This window comes from Rhinoderma darwinii, chromosome 6 (assembly GCF_050947455.1).
Source record: "Rhinoderma darwinii isolate aRhiDar2 chromosome 6, aRhiDar2.hap1, whole genome shotgun sequence".
In the NCBI taxonomy this organism is placed as follows: Eukaryota; Metazoa; Chordata; class Amphibia; order Anura; family Rhinodermatidae; genus Rhinoderma; species Rhinoderma darwinii.
In genome coordinates, this window is record NC_134692.1 from 35857280 (window position 1) to 35877038 (window position 19759).

General features: G+C 43.4%; 1 long non-coding RNA gene across 1 annotated transcript in view; it reads right to left on the minus strand.

The window, feature by feature from the left end:
• Nucleotides 1-1438: 1438 nt before the first annotated feature.
• LOC142656254 (uncharacterized) overlaps nt 1439-19759 on the minus strand; it is a 226358-nt gene continuing 208037 nt past the window's right edge. The window contains exon 3 of the long non-coding RNA XR_012849635.1: nt 1439-1572. This is a non-coding gene — a long non-coding RNA (uncharacterized LOC142656254). The remainder of the gene's footprint in view (nt 1573-19759) is intronic.

Sequence of the window (19759 nt, forward strand, 5' to 3'; positions counted from 1 at the left end):
TTAAAAATGGCACATGGTAGCAGGGCGGCATCTTACATATTTTGCATTGTGGCCCAGTTAAGTTGGGCACCTGCTGGTATACAGTTACGTATACACGAATGGTACAGGTTAAGCACTTAGGTGATATAGGTTTTGTGATGATACTGTGAGTTATTTTTGTTTTTATTCAAGCATATTATGGGGAACAAAGCCAGCGTTCCTCTAAAGTTATGCAATTATTTTAGTTATTTCAATAAAGGAGTTGTTTCATTAAGACAAACCCTTTTCTAAATAGAAGACAGTCCGGCAAGCAACTGTTTACTGCAGTTCAGGCTTCAGAAACTCCTGCGAAGCCATGGTTGGCCATAGCATGAATGGCTAACTATATAATACTATATAATACTATATAGTACTATATAATACGTTGGTGGGCTGGATGCACCAGAGCGGCAGCCACTCTTTTTAAGTGACAGCCCTCCCCGCTCACTAGGCCATATGGAAACAGGTTGTCCTGGTGAGGTAACCCCTTAAATATAAATAGTACCGAGTTCTAAAGAAGAAATCAGGAAAACTTTACATTTCTTTGCCCTTATGTGATCCACTGGCAAGAAATATACAGATAAAACATGGACAGAAAATATGGCCATATGATGGCAGTGAAATGTATTAAGAAGTTACATTGCACATGGAGGTTAATGTATACATACAAATGTTCCTTAGTAAATATTAACCATAAACCAAGCCACAACAGCAATTTACTTTACTGCAATTCTTTCAAGTGAAAATGTGCCCATTATATTCCAAACAGGAGCACGCCTGTCACCGATATCTGAGAAGAGTATCTGCTGCTATGATATAAAGGCAGATAACCATGTTCTTGTCATTTTTCCTATGCATATTATTGTAAATTATCGAACTCATAGTCCTAAAAATGAGTGAATGTTGGAATTCTCTCTTTAATTCCCTTCCAAAAAAGTATGGATATAAGCAGCATTAAAATCAATAAACCTGTACATTTAAAAGACGTGTTAAAATATCAGTATTACACTATATTCAGGGTGAAACAATATAAAATGTACATTTCTTCAACTAAATTGCTCTAAAATTGGACCTTGTAATTTCAGTGACATTTCAGAATAAGCTGTCATATATGTGTACGTGAGGAATAATACTATTTCCGGCTATATTATGACTTATATTCTGTTTTTATCCCCGGTTATCCCCTCTGCAGGTTCTATTTCTAATTGTCAGTTTTCCCTGAATTCAGCCCCAGAGTAGGGGAAGACTAGCTGCTATGATGTCTCCTGTGCATATTGCACAAAGAAAAGAGGAGATCCTGCTCCCCCGTCATTCTCTCATACACAGTAGCAGCATGGAGGACACTATACAGTTTTACTGAGCAGTATAACTGTGAATCCAGTTCTAGGGTGAGACAGTAAAACACTTACTAGAAGCAGTAGCAGTGTGTCTGTGTGCCTGTGTCTCTCGCTCTCTCTCTGCAGTTGCTCCATCCATCGCCTCCTCTCTCCATAGACTTCTATGACCAGCAGATTTAATCTGATTTCTCAGTGAACTGGTAATCCGTCTTCATCTCTGCCTCAATGAATGTGGATTTTAACAGTGAATTGAAAGTGGGTGAAGAGTTAGGAGGGGGAGGAGGAGGAGAGGAGTTGTATAAGATTAGAGAGAGGTATTTTTCTGTAATCAGATTTATTATAAAGTTTTTTAATCACCACTTTAATATGGATTTATGGGGAAAAAATTTAAACAACAGTTACTCTTTAAAGAGGCTCTGTCACCACATTATAAGTTATAAATGTCATGTAGATGACAGCAGTGCTTTTTATTTCGAAAAACAATCTATTTTTACCACGTTGGGAGCGATTTTAGCTTTATGCTAATTAGTTTATTAATGCCCAAGTGGGCATGTTTTTACTTTAGACCAAGTGGGCGTTGTACAGAGGAGAGTATGACGCTGACCAATCAGCGTCATGCACTTCTCTCCATTAATTTAGTCAGCGCATAGTGACACTGCGTTGTTCACGATGTGCTGTCTTATACTGACATATTAACGTTACTGGAGTTTTTAAACAGTGAATAGACATTCCTTCCAGCCAGAACGGGATGTCTATTCACAATCCCTGCACTTCGTTAACGTTTCTGTGGTACTTACAGCAGAGCAAGCGTAATCTCGCGAGATCTCGCTGCAAATGACAGGTTACAGCGAGATTACGCTTTGCTCTGCTGTAAGTACCAAACAAACGTTAACGAAGTGCAGGGAATGTGAATAGACATTGAGTCCTGGCTGGAAGGAATGTCAATTCACTGTCTAAACACTTCAGTAACGTTAATGTGTCAGTATAAGACAGCACATAGTGAATAACGAAGTGTCACTATGCGCTGACTAAATGAATGGAGAGAAGTGCATGACGCTGATTGGTCAGCGTCATACACTCCACTGTACAACGCCCACTTGGTCTAAAGTAAAAATACGCCCACTTGGGCATTAAGAAACTAATTAGCATAAAGCTAAAATCGCTCCTAACGTGGTAAAAAAAGATTGTTTTTCTAAGTAAAAAGCATCACTGTCACCTACATTATAGCGCCGATCTCCTTATGTAGGAGATAGGGCACTTATAATGTGGTGACAGAGCCTCTTTAACTAAGTTAAAAAAATGTAACTAGTGGATATTGGGAACATGTGTATATGGTGATACATGAATATATTTCCATTATCAGAAGAACAGGAGTAATCCAAAAATAAATCAGGGGAGCAGAGGGTAATTGAGCTCCGCCTTTGCATTTCATCCTCAGGCCACTGAAATGGGACTTAGGGTGTTTTATGACAGTGTATATCTGCTGTGTTTTAAGCAGGATGCCATAAATTATGTTATTTTTGTTGCTGACATTCTCACAGGGCAATTCTATTTGGGAATGTTCTCATTTATAAGAGTGATCCTGCTAGCAGCATTATATATGCAGTTCCCTAATATGCAAGTTTATATCCACTTTGACTCACTAAAGGTGAACATATACTACAACAAGTATCCTCAATGTGACCAATTGATTACAATAATACTGATTTCAGAAACTTTTGCCTGGAGTGTTTCTTTAAGTGTGCAGGGACATTGACTATTTTGCAGAAATATTAAAAAGTCATTGAGTTTAGAGGGATACATTGATGTATTATAACACTAAGGTCAATCCCTTGGCTTATCTTCTAACATCGGCACAAATTTTACATTACAGTAACCTCAAGTAACCAATAATAATTTCCTTACATTTATCTTCTTTGCATTTAACCAATCCAATTAATTGTTGACTTGCTGCTAGAAAGCTGTTTGTAACCTCCAAGACCGCCGCTAAATGATATAACTTGTATTAAAGGGTCATTGCCTTCAAGGAGTTGCTGAGCTCAAAAAGGCACAAAGTATTTTCTCATAAATATTTATTTTATTATTTTTTTGGGTAAATCCTCTGTTGAATCTTTACCTTTTGACACCATATTATTTTAAGTTCTAATATTCTGGGCTGTTTAATTTCCTAATATACTGTTATATTAGTAATAAGATCAACAGGACTCTGTAAATGGTTTATGGGTGCTAGAGTAAGGCCCCACTCCAATATATATATCAATGAAGAACTCTGCACTATATAAAATATGATTCAATATTCGTTAATTAGAATGGGCATTCATATCGTTGTCGGTTGTCACACAATCATATAGTCAACAACGTTATGACGAATCAACTCGAAAATAGATAGAAAATTATAATTATGAAAAGGTATATATAAACGACAATATCATATGTTTATTTTTTCATATTTATATATAACCCATACGAGAAACAACAATTTAATAACATGACTGTACTGAATACATCAGTATAAATAGTTTTCCTAGCTGCATTAACTTCAAGATTTATTCTCTATTAAGATATTCTATCAGCAGAGATCATTCACATGTAGTCCAGTACATACAGTGGATATAAAAAGTCTACACACCCCTTTTAAAATGACAGGTTTTTGTTATGTTCCAAAATCAGTCCAAGATTAATAATTTCAGAACATTTCCCACCTTTTAATGTCACCTATAATCTGTACAATTGTATTGAAAAACAAACTGAAATCTTTTGGCGTGGAAAAATTTAAATAAAGAAGAAAAATAATGTGGTTGCATAAATATGCACACCCTTAAACTAATACTTTGTTGAGTAACTCTTTGACTTTATGACAGCATTCAGTCTTTTTGGGTAGAAGTCTATCAGCATGGCACATCTTGACATGGCAATTGTTGCCCACTGTTCCTTGCAAAAGCGCTCCAAATCTGTCAGATTCCGAGGGCATCTCCTAGGTACAGCCCTCTTCAGGTCACCCCACAGACTTTCAATGGGATTGCGGTCTGGGCTCTGGCTGGGCAATTCCAAAACTTTGATCTTCTTCTGGTGAAGCCATTCTTTTGATGATTTGGAGGTATGCTTTGGGTCATTGTCATGCTGAAGGGTGAAATTCCTCTTCATCTTCAGCTTTTTAGCAGAGGCCTGCAGGTTTTGTGCCAATATTGACTAATATTTGGAACTGTTCGTAAATCCCTCCACCTTGACTAAAGCCCCAGTCCCAGCTGCAGAAAAACAGCCCCAAAGCATAATGCTGCCTCCACCATGCTCCATAATGCTGCCACCCCATGCTTCACTGTGGGTATGGTATTCTTTTGCTGATGTGCAGTGTTGGCTTTGTACCAAACATACCTTTTGGAATTATGGCTAAAAAGTTAAACCTTGGTCTCTTCAGACCATAACACGTTTTCCCACATGCTTTTGGAAGACTTGATGTAGGTCTTTGCAAAACACAGCCGGGTTTAGATGTTTTTCTTTGTTAGAAAAGGCTTCCATCTTGCCACCCTACCCCACAGCCCAGACATATGAAGAATACAGGAGATTGTTGTCATATGCACTACACAACCAGTACCTGCCAGAAAGTCCAGCAGCTCATTTAATGTTGCTGTAGACCTCTTGGTAGCCTCCCGGACCAATTTTCGTCCTGTCTTTTCATCAACTTTTGAGGGACGTCCAGTTTTTGGTAATGTCACTGTTTTGCCAAATGTAATCCATTTCTTAATGACCATCTTCACTGTGTTCCATGATATATCTAATGCCTTGGAAATTCTTTGATACACTTCCCCTGACTGATGCCTTTCAACAATCAGATCCCTTTGATGTGTTGTAGGCTCTTTTCTGTCCATGGCTTTTGCTGTCACATGCAACAAAGAAAATGTCAGGAAAATCCTAATAGAACAGCTGAACTTTATATGGGGGTTACTCAGAATCACTTTAAATAATGGCAGCTGAGTACTAGTTACTATTTAACATGAGTTTAAATGTAATTGGCTAATTCTGAACACAACCACATCCCCAATTATAAGAGGGTGTTTACACTTATGTAACCACATTATTGATGTTTTGTTATTTTTACCCTCTAAATTATTTCAGTTTGTTTTTCAATGGAATTATGCAGATTGTGGGTCACATTAAAGGTGGAAAAAGTTCTGAAATGATTCATCTTGTACTGATTTTTTGACATGACAAAAACCTGGCATTTTAACAGGGGTGTGTAGACTTTTTATATCCACTGTATATGTATATATACATATATATATATATATATATATATATATATATATATATATATTGTAATGGCAGGAAGGAGGTGAAGGGAAAGTGAGCCCTAATCTACCCACCGCCCTGTCCCTGCCTACTTGCAACGACCCGCCCTAGGCGACGAGGTACAACTGGGCGGCGGTCCCTACGCTGGCTAAGTGCACAGGAAGACAAACAGGGAACACGCAAGGGAAGGGGCAGTAGCCACGGAACGCCACGAGGAAACGGGGCGGCGAACGAACAGTCAGGACCAGGACGAAGTGAGTACACCCGAGCGGACACGGAGACAGAAGCAAGCCAGGGCAAGCAAAGCAGGTCAAGCAGAACTGCAGCAAGGCAGAAGCACGGCAGAAGCAGGCTGGAGCAAGCAGCAGTGGGGCCAGGAATCCAAAAGAATTACAAGCACTGAGGGAGAGCACAGGGCAGGTAATAAAGGGCAGGGGGCGGAGCTAACTCCGAGAGACCAGGCCGCGATAGGCTCTCCCACTCCTGAGCCTGCCACCCTGGTTGGTGGGAGAAGGTGTCAGTCGAACAGGTCTGGCCTCAGGTGTGGATTGATTAATCCCAGGAGTGTAGCTAGATGAAGTACCTGGCAGATCCCTAACAGTACTCCCCCTTTTATGAGGGGCCACCGGACCCTTACTAAGGGGACCCGGTTTAGTGGGGAAGAGGAGGTGGAACCTCCTGATCAATACCCCAGCGTGAACATCACGGGCAGGTACCCAAGTCCTCTCCTCCGGCCCGTATCCTCTCCAATGGACCAGGTACTGGAGGGAGCCCTGGACCATCCTACTGTCCATAATCTTGGCCACCTCGAATTCCACCCCCTCAGGGGTGAGAACGGGAACAGGAGGTATCCTCGAGGGGGACCAGGACGGGGAGCAGCGTTTAAGGAGGGAGGCATGGAAGACGTCATGTATGCGAAAGGATGGGGGGAGCTCCAGACGGAAGGATACAGGGTTGAGGACTTCAATGATCTTATAAGGTCCAATAAATCGGGGAGCAAACTTCCTGGACGGGACCTTAAGGCGCAAGTTCCTGGACGACAACCAGACCAAATCCCCGACGACAAACCGGGGGTTAGCAGAACGTCTACTATCCGCCTGAATCTTTTGTGCGCTCTGGGACGCCTCTAGGTTCTTCTGAACCTGGGCCCAGACAGTGCACAGTTCCCGATGAACCTCCTCTACCTCAGGATTATTGGAACAACCAGGGGAGACGGAGGAGAACCTAGGGTTAAACCCGAAATTACAGAAAAACGGGGAGACCCCTGACGAGTTACTGACCCGGTTATTCAGGGAAAATTCAGCAAGGGGAAGGAATGAGACCCAATCGAATTGACAGTCAGAGATGAAACACCTTAAATATTGTTCCAGGGATTGGTTGGTCCTTTCCGTTTGGCCATTGGTTTCGGGATGGAAGGCGGAGGAGAAGGACAGATCAATCTCCAACTTTTTACAAAAAGCTCTCCAAAATAAGGAAACAAATTGTACCCCTCTGTCAGAAACGATATTGACTGGGGCCCCATGGAGACGCAGGATGTGTTTCACAAACAAAGAAGCTAACGTCTTGGCGTTAGGTAGCTTCTTAAGGGGCACAAAGTGGCACATCTTGCTGAAGCGGTCGACTACCACCCACACCACCGACTTGCCCTGAGATGGAGGCAAATCGGTGATAAAATCCATGGAGATATGGGTCCAAGGTCTCTGGGGAATGGGCAAGGAACGTAGTAGGCCCGCAGGTCGGGACCTAGGGGTTTTGGACCTAGCGCAAACCTCACAAGCGGCGACGTAAGCCCTAACATCTTTAGGCAACCCAGGCCACCAATAGTTTCTGGTAATGAGGTGTTTGGTGCCCAAGATGCCAGGATGACCGGATAGAGCGGAGTCATGGTTTTCCCTGAGTACCCTCAGCCGGTATTGCAGGGGAACAAACAGTTTGTCCCCAGGGACGTTCCCGGGAGCTGCACCCTGATCAGCCGCGATATCAGAAGCTAAATCAGAATCCGTGGCAGAGACGATTATACCAGGGGGTAAAATACAAGCGGGATCCTTCTCGGAAGGAGGATTGGCCATGAAACTACGTGACAGAGCGTCAGCCTTAATATTCTTGGACCCAGCCCTATAGGTAACCAAGAAATTAAATCTGGTAAAGAATAGTGCCCACCGAGCTTGTCTAGGATTAAGCCTCCGGGCCGATTCTAGGAAAACCAGATTCTTGTGATCCGTAAGGACCGTTACCTGGTGTCTGGCCCCCTCCAGGAAGTGCCGCCACTCCTCAAAAGCCCATTTAATGGCTAGAAGTTCGCGGTTGCCAATATCATAGTTACTCTCCGTGGGCGAAAACTTCCTAGAGAAGTAAGCACAGGGGCGGAGATGGGTGAGGGAGCTGGTACCCTGGGACAGGACGGCCCCCACTCCCACCTCGGAAGCGTCAACCTCCACAATAAATGGCTCCTCTTGGTTGGGCTGAATCAGCACGGGGGCCGAGATAAAGCACTTCTTGAGAGTCTCAAAGGCCTGGACGGCCTCAGGGGGCCAATGGAGGACATCGGCACCCTTGCGGGTAAGGTCCGTAAGAGGCTTAGCGACGACCGAGAAGTTGGCAATAAATCTCCTGTAATAGTTGGCGAACCCTAAAAAACACTGTAACGCCTTAAGGGAGGCAGGTTGGACCCATTCCGCCACAGCTTGAACCTTGGCAGGGTCCATGCGGAATTCATGAGGAGTGAGGATTTGCCCTAAAAATGGTATCTCCTGTACCCCAAAGACACATTTTTCAGTCTTAGCAAACAGATTATTCTCCCGAAGGACCTGGAGCACCTTCCTGACATGCTCCACGTGGGAGGACCAGTCCTTGGAAAACACCAGTATGTCATCAAGGTACACAACAAGAAAATTACCCAGGTACTCTCTCAGGATTTCATTAATAAAATTCTGGAAGACAGCAGGGGCATTACACAACCCAAAGGGCATGACCAGGTATTCGAAATGACCCTCGGGTGTGTTGAACGCAGTTTTCCACTCATCCCCCTCTTTGATGCGGATAAGGTTATATGCCCCCCGTAGATCGAACTTAGAAAACCATTGGGCTCCCTGAACCTGATTAAAAAGATCCGGAATCAAAGGAAGTGGGTACTGGTTCCTTACGGTGACCTTATTCAGGTTACGATAATCAATGCACGGCCTAAGACCACCATCCTTCTTCCCCACGAAGAAGAAGCCAGCACCTACAGGAGAAGTCGAGGGGCGAATGAAACCCTTGGCCAGGCATTCTTGGATATACACCCTCATCGCTTCACGTTCAGGACATGAAAGATTAAATATCCTACCCTTAGGAAGCTTGGCACCAGGCACCAAATCGATAGCGCAATCGTAATCTCTATGGGGGGGCAACACCTCGGAGGCCTCCTTAGAAAACACATCGGCGAAGTCCTGAACAAACTCAGGAAGTGTGTTTACCTCCTCCCGGGGAGAAATAGAGTTAACAGAAAGACATGACATCAGACATTCATTACCCCATTTGGTGAGATCCCCAGTATTCCAATCAAATGTGGGATTATGCAACTGCAACCAGGGAAGGCCTAAAACCAGATCAGACGATAATCCCTGCATCACCAGTACAGAGCACTGCTCCAAATGCATGGAGCCAACCAGGAGTTCAAAAACAGGAGTATGCTGAGTAAAATAACCATTAGCAAGGGGTGTTGAGTCGATTCCTACTACAGGGATAGGATAAGGTAAATCAATACAAGGCATCTTTAGAGACATAGCAAATTCCACAGACATGATATTAGCAGATGAGCCAGAATCCACGAAAGCACTGCCCGTGGCAGACCGGCCAGCAAACGAGACCTGAAAGGGAAGCAAAATTTTATTGCGTTTCACATTAACGGGAAATACCTGTGCGCCCAAGTGACCTCCCCGATGATCACTTAGGCGCGGAAGTTTTCCGGCTTCTTATTCTTGCGCCTGGGACAGGTGTTCAGTAGATGCTTGTCGTCCCCACAGTAGAAGCAGAGACCATTCATTCTGCGAAACTCCCTACGTTGTCGAGGGGACATGGAGGCCCCGAGTTGCATAGGTACCTCCGAGTCCTCCGTGGAGGGGCGAGGAGACGGGACCTCGGGGGGAATCGCAGAAAAGTCAGAGGGGAGCACACTGAAGCGTTCTAGCTGACGTTCCCTGAGACGTCGGTCAAGTCGTACTGCTAGGGCCATAACCTGGTCAAGGGAGTCAGGCGAGGGGTAGCTAACCAGCAGATCCTTCAGGGCGTCAGATAATCCTAACCTAAACTGGCACCTTAGGGCCGGATCGTTCCACTGAGAAGCTACGCACCACTTCCTAAAATCAGAACAGTATTCCTCAACCGGTCTCCTACCCTGACGTAAGGTCACCAGCTGACTCTCGGCTAAAGCAGTCCTGTCAGTCTCGTCGTAAATGAGTCCGAGGGCAGAGAAAAAACGATCAACAGAGGAAAGTTCAGGGGCGTCAGGAGCCAAGGAGAAGGCCCACTCTTGGGGCCCTTCCTGGAGTCGGGATATGATGATACCCACCCGCTGGTTCTCGGAACCTGAGGAGTGGGGCTTTAGGCGGAAGTACAGTCTGCAACTCTCCCGGAAGGAGAGAAACGTCTTACGGTCCCCTGAAAACCGGTCAGGTAACTTGAGGTCGGGTTCTAGAGGTGAGGTGGGCTTGTAATTATGTAATGGCAGGAAGGAGGTGAAGGGAAAGTGAGCCCTAATCTACCCACCGCCCTGTCCCTGCCTACTTGCAACGACCCGCCCTAGGCGACGAGGTACAACTGGGCGGCGGTCCCTACGCTGGCTAAGTGCACAGGAAGACAAACAGGGAACACGCAAGGGAAGGGGCAGTAGCCACGGAACGCCACGAGGAAACGGGGCGGCGAACGAACAGTCAGGACCAGGACGAAGTGAGTACACCCGAGCGGACACGGAGACAGAAGCAAGCCAGGGCAAGCAAAGCAGGTCAAGCAGAACTGCAGCAAGGCAGAAGCACGGCAGAAGCAGGCTGGAGCAAGCAGCAGTGGGGCCAGGAATCCAAAAGAATTACAAGCACTGAGGGAGAGCACAGGGCAGGTAATAAAGGGCAGGGGGCGGAGCTAACTCCGAGAGACCAGGCCGCGATAGGCTCTCCCACTCCTGAGCCTGCCACCCTGGTTGGTGGGAGAAGGTGTCAGTCGAACAGGTCTGGCCTCAGGTGTGGATTGATTAATCCCAGGAGTGTAGCTAGATGAAGTACCTGGCAGATCCCTAACATATATATTGTTATATCAGTCAGAGCTACTGATACAGAGCTCCAAGTAGGTATAGACATAGGGTTAAATTATAACATTCAGGCTGCCTATAGAAAACACTAGAGGGAGCTTAGGAGCTAACAGTTATACATTTCACTCAATACTAAAGCAGTATGCAGTTTACTGGCAGATAAAATCTATTTATAATCGGTATGTCAATTTCTTATATCCGTATGTCTATACATGGATTTGGAGCTCTGTAAAAGAAAAATGCATCTCTAACCACTATAAAAATATGCTAAAATATTAATTGATGCATAATTTTAGACCTATTTACATTTTTTTTAAAAACTGAGTGGTATGAAAGGATTGACATGCATTTTAAGGTTTTATAGGGTGTTAGGGGACATGTTATGGAAAATTTTCTGGTGTAGAGGCTGCTTCTAGTGCGCTGATTCTTTTTGGCTGGTCTGTACTACGGCAGGAATAACTCTGCCGCATGTGTACAAGAGGATCAGGGTAGTGGGACTGAGCTATTGAGCATCTGTCCACCGGTACTGGCCACATTAGGTGGACTTACTGAGAGGGAATGAAATGAACAGCAAGGGGCGCCATAACTCGTAACATTTTTTTTTTTTAAACTATTCCAATTGAGAATTATCTTGTTTCCAATTGAGAAATTATCTTGTTTTGTGAAATCTGTTAGAGAGATGAAATCTTGAATTACGGGACAACCCCTTTAAAGTGTTAACATGTCAAAGCAGTATGTGGATGTGTCAATAAAGGTTAAAGAGGCTCTGTCACCACATTATAAGTGTCCTATCTCCTACATAAGGAGATTGGCGCTATAATGTAGGTGACAGCAGTGCTTTTTATTTAAAAAAACAATCTATTTTTACCACTTTATTAGCGATTTTAGATTTATGCTAATGAGCTGCTTAATGCCCAAGTGGGCGTATTTTTACTTTAAACCAAGTGGGCGTTGTACAGGGGAGTGTATGACGCTGACCAATCAACATCATGCACTCCTCTCCATTCATTTACTCAGCGCATAGGGATCCTGCTAGATCCTTATGTGCTGTCTTATACTAACACATTAACAATACTGAAGTGTTTAGACAGTGAATAGACATTCCACGGGATGTCTATTCACAATCCCTGCACTTCGTTACTCTGTGGTAGTTACAGCAGAGGAAGCGTGATCTCGCGAGATTACGCGGTAAATGACAGGTTACAACGAGATCACGCTTCCTCTGCTGTAACTACCATAGAAACTGTAACGAAATGCAGGGATTGTGAATAGACATCCCGTGGATGTCTATTCACTGTCTAAACACTTCAGTATTGTTAATGTGTTAGTATAAGACAGCACATAAGGATCTAGCAGGATCCCTATGCGCTGAGTAAATGAATGGAGAAGTGTATGAGGCTGATTGGTCAGCGTCATACACTCCCCTGTACAACGCCCACTTGGTCTAAAGTAAAAACACGCCTACTTGGGCATTAAGCAACTCATTAGCATAAATCTAAAATCGCTAATAAAGTGGTAAAAATAGATAGTTTTTTTTAAATAAAAAGCACTGCTGTCATCTACATTATAGCGCCGATCTCCTTATGTAGGAGATAGGGCACTTATAATGTGGTGACAGAGTCTCTTTAATAGAGAAAGTTAGATGTAAAGAGAGAGGTAAAGAGAGAGGGAGAGTGAGAGAGAAATATTAGATTGACAGATAGATAGATAGATAGATAGATAGATAGATAGATAGATAGATAGATAGGCAGACAGGCAGACAGATAGATGAACTAAACGCTGACTAAAGAAATGGCCAATGAACGGCTGAACGAGCGCTTGTATGAAAGCTCGTTCCCTATCATTGCCCTCTGTAAACAGGGCAGTGATCGGTCGACAAATGAGAAAGCGCTTGTCATCGGCTGATCTAATCTTTTAAGCAGACAGAAAAATGGTCGCTAGTCGGTAGCACATCTCCCTGTGTAAGCAGGGGTTGTGTTGCCTACAAGATGCAAAATGTATGAGGACGAACGATCATATTAACAATCATTTGTCCCCATACTATCGATGATTGCTCCGTTTGAATGGACTAAATGAGCGGCGATCCACATGCTGCATTCTTGATCAGCGCTCGTTTAACAAGCAGAATTTTTGCCCATGTCAAGGGACCCTAAGTGAATTGCTACACAGTTATAGTAGAAATATTGTGTCTATAGTATGTACCATCAATGCCCAAGCCCTCGCACTGTACACCTCTATCTTAACATATTCATCTTGCAGATACAAAGCATTAGGAGTTACTGGCTGTCAGCTGCTCCACTGCTTTGCAGGGAGTTGTAGAGCTGCTCTTTTGTCAGTGGACGTATATCACTGCATCAGTGCCCTTTGATTACACAGAGGCTGCTCAAGCCATTAATAATAAAGAATATTCTTTTGTCTGGCAAATGGCACCGACATAGTGTTTCACTAACACCTAAGCTTCCCAGTCAAGCACATCAGGTAAATTATGGCTAGACATAGACAATTACTTTAGGCGGATTGCAATAGATATATTGTACTGTTAGCTATAGTGATCACAAAGAATATTTCTTTTTAGAAACATTTATTCCACAGTAAAGTTTTTAAGAAACTTTATTGTCATGTGTCATTTTTATGCAGCTTTTCAAGATCCTTTTAACATATAGACGACAGGAAAATTTTTCAAAGCAAATATGGTAAAAAATAAAAAGAGAAAGGAAAGCTGCAAGACAAGTGAGGCAAAGTGGCTATGCATATATGCATGTATAATATAGGATGTACTGTATTGACTAAAGTGTACCCCTATTTCTTCCTGTGTTCTATCTGTGAACACCATATACAGTCTCTGTCTCTCTATATATTTCTATATGTATATATATATATATATATATATATATACACACACAGTATATGGTGTTCACAGACAGAACACAGGAAGGAGTAGGGGTACACTTTATCACCTTCCATGACATTAAAACCAGTAAAAAGTGAAGTGAATAACAATGATTATCTCGTTACAATGGCACCTGATGAGGGATGGGATATATTAGGCATAAAGTGAATAGTCAGTTCTTAAAGTTGATGTATTAGCGGCAGGAAAAATGGGCAAGCGTAAGGATGAGTTTAAATGACTTTGACAAGAGCCAAATTTTGATGGCTAGACAATAGGGTAAGAACATCTCCAAAAACAGCTGGTCTTGTGTTATGCAGTAGCTAGCACCTACCAAAAGTGGTCCAGAGAAGGACATCGGGGGATTGGTGACAGGGTCATGCACAACCAAAGCTCATTGATGCGCTTAGGGAGCAAAGGGTAGACCATCTGGCCTGATCCCACAGAAGAGTTACATTAGCACAAATTGCTGAAAAAGTTACTGATGGCTATGATAGAAAGATGTCAGAACATGCAGAGCATTGCAACTTTCCTGCGTTTGGGACTGCGTAGCCGCATATCGGTCATCACCATGCTGCACCCTGTCCACCTACAAAAGTGCCTACAATGGGCTTGTGAGTATCAGAAACTAACCAAGGAGCAATGGAAGTAGGTGGACTGGTCTGATAAATCACATTCTCTTTTACAGCATGGTGACAGCCACGAGCATTTGTATCGCTTATCTGGAGAAGATATGGCACCAGGATGCACTATGGGAAGACGACAGGGGCGTAGCTATAGGGGGTGCAGAGGTAGCAGTCGAACTAGGGCCCTGAAAATGAGATGATCCAAAAGCCAGTATTATAAATGATTTATGGTAGGTGGGGGCCCTGTTATAGATTTTGCATTGGGGCCCAGGAGCTTCAGGTTACTCCTCTGGAAGAAGACAAGACGGCGGAGGCAGTGTGATGTTCTGGGTAATTTTCTATTGGGAAATCTTGAGTCCTGGCATTCATGTAGATGTTACTTTGACACGTACCACATACCTAAACATTTTCTAATGGCAGTGGTCTCTTTGTACAGGATAATGTGCCCTGCCATACTGCAAAAATTGTTCAGGAATAGTTTAAGGAACATGAAAAAGAGTTCAAGGTTTTGACTTAGCCTCCAAATTCCCCAGATCTGAATTCGATTGTGCATCTAGGTGATTTGTGCTGGAAAAATAAGTCCAATCCGTAGAGGCCACACCTCGCAATTTACAGGACTACTGCTAACGTCTTTAGACCAGATACCATAGAACACCTTCAAAGGTCTTGTGGAGTCCATGCCTCGATGAGTCAGGACTGTTATGGCGGCACAAGGGGGACCTACACAATCTTAGGCATGTCATTTTTTAATGTTGTGGCTGATCGGTGTATATATATACTGTGACCCCACTGTCAAATACTGGTCACAACCCATTAAGAAAAATTAAAGTGCCCCCATTAACAGTGCTGATGTGTGCCAATAAACAGTGCCAGAGCGCCCCTATAAATAGTGTTGGTCAGAGAGTGCCTCATTAAGGGGGGATTCAGACGAGCGCGATTTGCGCGCGTGCAGGCCGCGTATTTTCTGCGCATCACGCACAGCACTATAGAAGGCAATGAGGCAGTTCAAACAGTGCGTGATTCTTGCGCAGCGTTTGTTCGCTGCGTACTATACGCGACCGGTTCAAAAACTCTGCGTATTTCACGCATCACGCACCCATTGAAGTCAATGGGTGCGTGAAAATCACGCGCACCACACGGAAGCACTTCCATGGGACGAGCGTGATTCGCGCAACAGCAGTGAAAAGGATGAATGAAAACCGAAAAGCACCACGTGCTTTTCTGTTTCCGAACATCCAAACGGAGTGTCTTTGCGATGAGCGAAGCCGGACAAGCGTACCGAACTTCACCGGGTTCGGCCAAACTCGTTTTGGCCGATCCCGGCAAAAAAATTATCGGTACGCGATGTCAGGAGATAGTCACTGTCCATGGTGCTGAAAGAGTTAAACTGTTTCAGCACCATGGACAGTGACTTGCGATCACAAAATACATTAACCTGTAAAAAAAAACCGAAGTTCTAACTTACCGATTACTCCTGTCTCCTTCCTGCAGTCCGACCTCCCGGGATGACACTTCAGTTCAAGTGACAGCTCCAGCCAATCACAGGCCAAGCACAGGCTGCAGCCAATCACAGGCTGCAGCGGTCACTTGGACTGCTGCGTCATCCAGGGAGGTGGGGCCCGATGTCAAGAGAGGCGCGTCACCAAGGACGCGTCACCAAGGACGCGTCACCAAGGCAACGGCCGGGAAGTTCTCGGTAAGTAGGAACTTTATCTTTTTTTTTTACAGGTTTTTCGCTGTTGTGTTCGGCATTCACTGTCGAGGGTGCTGAAAGATTTAGCTCTTTCAGCACCTTGGACAGTGACGGGCGTTGACAAGCCTCATCTCTATGATGCCGGCTGCGCGAAAATCACGCAGCCGCGCATCAGACACGCATGACACACGCAGCTGTCAAATGGTTTTTGCGCTCGCAAAACGCTGCGTTGTTTGCGCGCGCAAAAACGCAACGTTCGTGTGAATCTCCCCTAACATTGCCCCCATTATCTTTGACAGCTAATACATAAAGCCAAAAAAAATTCTCATTGCTTAAATATCGTGAAGGGGCGGTGGAAGCAAACATTCAAAGAGATTCTAGGATTATTGACGGTATAGACAGAAAAAGTTTTTTAACTATACAGTAAAAAATCATTACACTGGAAAATAAGCTTCAGCGTCCCATAGTGTCATAGCTACATTGCTTCTTATGTTAAAGTGACATCACATCCAATGTTACAATACTTCTCAGTGCTCAAGTTAAAAGGTATAAAGTTTTACATAAATACATTCTGCTTAGATGGTAATATTAAAAATATTATTATTATTATTATTATTATTATTATTATTATTATTAATAATAATGGTCATAAATAATATGATCATTCGTTAAAGTAGCGATCCACATTTTACATATCCCAAGATTCCCAGTCATAATATCATGTTGGGGTATAATCTGTCTCGCAGTATCACATCTATGTCACCTGCTATAACTTAATATTGTACCTTCATGTGTTTCTGATAGGACGCTGGTAAGGTCCTGCACTTTTATTTGTAAGTTGCATCCGCTTTGTGCGCGCTGCAGGCGTTTCTTGCACAATTACTCCTTTCATTAATCATAGTAAGGGTATGTGCACACACACTATTTACGTCCGTAATTGACGGACGTAATTCGGCCGCAAGTCCCGGACCGAACACAGTGCAGGGAGCCGGGCTCCTAGCATCATAGTTATGTACGCTGCTAGGAGTCCCTGCCTCTCCGTGGAACTACTGTCCCGTACTGAAAACATGATTACAGTACGTGACAGTTGTCCTGCAGCGAGGCAGAGACTCCTAGCATCGTACATAAGTATGATGCTAGGAGCCCGGCTCCCTGCACTGTGTTCGGTCCAGTACTTGCGGCCGAAATACGTCCGTCAATTACGGACGTAAATAGTGTGTGTGCACATACCCTAACTGGGAAAGAGCATTCTGCTTTTTCAAAATCTCATGAGTCTTTTTTTGACTGCTGTAGACAGACTGCCGAAGGAAAATGGGAAGCCAAGCAAACCATTTTTGAAAAGTAAATTTTTATATAAAAAGATTCTGACTTAAAGATGCAAAATCTTGACTATTGTGACTAATTGGCACTAAATATAGAAGGCATGATCATTAATTAATATTCCATGCACATATTTTTATTGTCTATCTACCTTTCCCTGATTTTCATTATTGTACATGTTCACATAATCCTGTAAGGCCTCATGCACAGCGCGGTATTATGGATCTGAGATCCGTAATATGGCACCCATAGAAATAGATTTACCTGCTTTCCTACAGAGTCAAACAGAGGTTATTTTCTCACTAATTTATATGGAATCTCTGAGGGAAAAAAAAAAATCATGTTTTATCTGATGCTGTATTACAGAACAATTGCCTCTAGGGTAGTCTGCAGTGGCACTTTGTGTGTAGTGCCGGCTTTGGGGTGTGTGCCATCGGGCCTTTAATTGTTAACAGGGATGTAACCCCAAACATCCATTGTGTCTATATAACGTTTAATGAGATCTAAAAACAAATTGTAAGAAAGATGAAGTCACCTGAATGCACACGAGAGTCTGTTACATATCTTTGGTAAATTCTATATACACAGTGCTGACCATGTGTGAGCTCAACTGTGAAAGAAAAGACGGCTCCAATACGTTGGAAAACATCTGTCCATTGCTTGCAATGGGTCTTACGATGTTCTGTGCAGACGAGGTGTAATTTTACGCGTCGCTGTCAAAAGACGGCGCGTAAAATTATGCCCGCGTCAAAGAAGTGCAGGACACTTCTTGGGACATAATTGGAGCCGTTTTTCATTGACTCCAATGAAAACCAGCTCCAATTACGTCCGTAAAAGACGCCGCGAAAAACGCGTGCACTTGTAAAAACGTCTGAAATTCAGGAGCTGTTTTCTCCTGAAAACAGCTCCGTAATTTCAGACGTATTTGGCGTTGTCGTGTGCACATACCCTTATAGACAAAAATGTGTAAATTCAGTAGATGTTTGAAGCTATTTTAATAAATTTACAATGATTTTAACTGGTGAGACCTCTTGCTCTTAACCCCTTAACGCTCCAGGACATACTATTATGTCATGGTAAGTGCATCGTTCGCGCTCCATGACATAATAGTATGTCATGGAGTAAACACGGCGCCGTTCGTGCGGGGCGCGTTCATGAGCTGTGATAGCTGCTGTTTCCGACAGCAGACTATCACTGCTCAATGTGCCGGGACCGATCGCGGAGCTCACCCGCCGATTAACCCCTCAGAAGCCGCGTTCAATAGCGATCGCGGCTTCTTAGGGGTTAATCCGCCATCGCCGGCCTGCTACACGATAGCGGCCGGCGATGGTGACTATGGCAACCGGACACCAAACAATGGCGTCCGGCTATGCCATAGACGGAAGCCTAGTGGGTCCTGACAACGTCAGGACCCACTATGCTTGCTGTCAGTGAGTAGCTGACAGTTCTAATACACTGCACTACGCATGTAGTGCAGTGTATTAGAATAGCGATCAGGGCCTCCTGCCCTCAAGTCCCCTAGTGGGACAAAGTAATAAAGTTAAAAAAAAGTTTAAAAAAGTTGTGTAAAAATAAGAAAATAAAAGTTTTAAAAGTAAAAATCCCCCTTTTTACCTTATCAGTCATTTATTATTAATAAAAATATATAAACAAATAAACTATACATAATTGGTATCGCCGCGTCCGTAACGGCCTGAACTACAAAATTATTTTGTTATTTATCCCGCACGGTGAACGCCGTAAAAAAAAAAAATAATAAACCGTACCACAATAACAATTGTTTGGTCACTTCACCTCCCAAAAAATTGAATAAAAAGAGATCAAAAAGTCGCATGTACCGAAAAATGGTACTGATCGAAACTACAGTTCGTTACGCAAAAAATAAGTCCTCGCACGGCTGTATTGATTGTAAAATAAAAACGTTATGGCTCTTAGAATAAGGTAACACAAAAAGTGAATGATTGTTTACAAAACGTATTTTATTGTGCAAACGCCATAAGACATAAAAAAAACATATAAACATCTGGTATCGCCGTAATCGTATCGCCCCGCAGAATAAAGTGAATGTGTCATTTATAGCGCACGGTGAACGCTGTGAAAAAAAAAGAATAAAAAAACAATCGTAGAATTGCTGTTTTTTAGTCACCACGCCACCTAAAAATAGAATAAAAACTGATCAAAAAGCCGCATGCATGACATGAAAACTGCAATGGATTCCTCAAGGGGTCTAGTTTCCAAATTGGGGTCACTTTTGGGGGGTTTCCAATGTTTTGGCACCACAAGACCTGTTCAAACCGGACATGGTGCCTA